This window comes from Sinocyclocheilus grahami, unplaced genomic scaffold (assembly GCF_001515645.1).
Source record: "Sinocyclocheilus grahami isolate Dianchi unplaced genomic scaffold, SAMN03320097.WGS_v1.1 scaffold271.1, whole genome shotgun sequence".
NCBI lineage: Eukaryota > Metazoa > Chordata > Actinopteri > Cypriniformes > Cyprinidae > Sinocyclocheilus > Sinocyclocheilus grahami.
In genome coordinates, this window is record NW_015505450.1 from 690529 (window position 1) to 691585 (window position 1057).

The following is a 1057-nucleotide window of genomic DNA, read 5'->3' on the forward strand; positions in this document are numbered from 1 at the left end:
TAGGGTTGGTGTAGGGCAACAGAATATACGGTCTGTACAGTATAAAAATCATTACGCCTATGGAGAGTCCCCACTTTTCACAAAAACAAACCTGTGTGTGTGTGTGAGTGTGTGTGTGTGTGTGTGTGTGTGTGTTTGTGTGTGCAGTATTTATAGTATGCTTCTAGGACTGCCTTTGGTTTTTGTTCGTTTTGTTGGTCACGAATATTTTGTATGTAGCCTATAACATGTATATGTATTTTTTCTTACTATAATTATGCAATATAAGGGTGATTTGAGTCTGTGGGGAAGTTGAGCCACCCCTTGTTTCAAGGCAACCTTAAACAAAATTGGTGATGTGACTACAGATACAGTATATGAAGAGTTTTCCATTTTACTCGCGCTGTGATGGAGAGCGGCCCGTGGAATAATTGGTAACTACATTTAGGTTCAAAAAACCTAAAACCATTTAGGTTCATTTAGGGTTTTTTTGCTGTTCAAAGTGATTTTTGTATGTTGTATGTTGCTTCTCGAGTCTGAACAATTACAGACAAATCTGAAACAAAATATCACACGTGTTTGTGCTTTAGGAGGTTATGATATGAGTGTATGAGCTGTACTGTCAGTGTGATGTTAGCTCTAAACTGCTGGATGATACAAGTTTGTTCAAATGGTAGTGGGGTAAGTTGAGCCAAAAGCCCTGATGATAAAGTACTATTTTACTGTAATTCTACATGATATTTCCTTAATTTTTGACCAAACATTTTTGATTTTGTTCTGAAAATGTTAACATTTTAAATAGGCCTTTTTTATGAAAATTGGCCATTGAGGCTTTTATGAAACAGTATTTCCCTGCAACATTTATTAGCGGGATGTTGAGTTCTGTAAGCTCAGTTGTAGTCAATTTTTTAATTCTTCAATTTGAACTTTATTTTGTGTTGAATTTTAAAAATCCCTTCAAAGTTGTGAACTGTATCCTTAAATTCAACTTTTAAGAACTCATCCATCCATCCATCCATTCTATTATCCACAGCTGGTTGTCTTTATTAGGGCCGCAGGGAGCTGGATTGTAACCCAG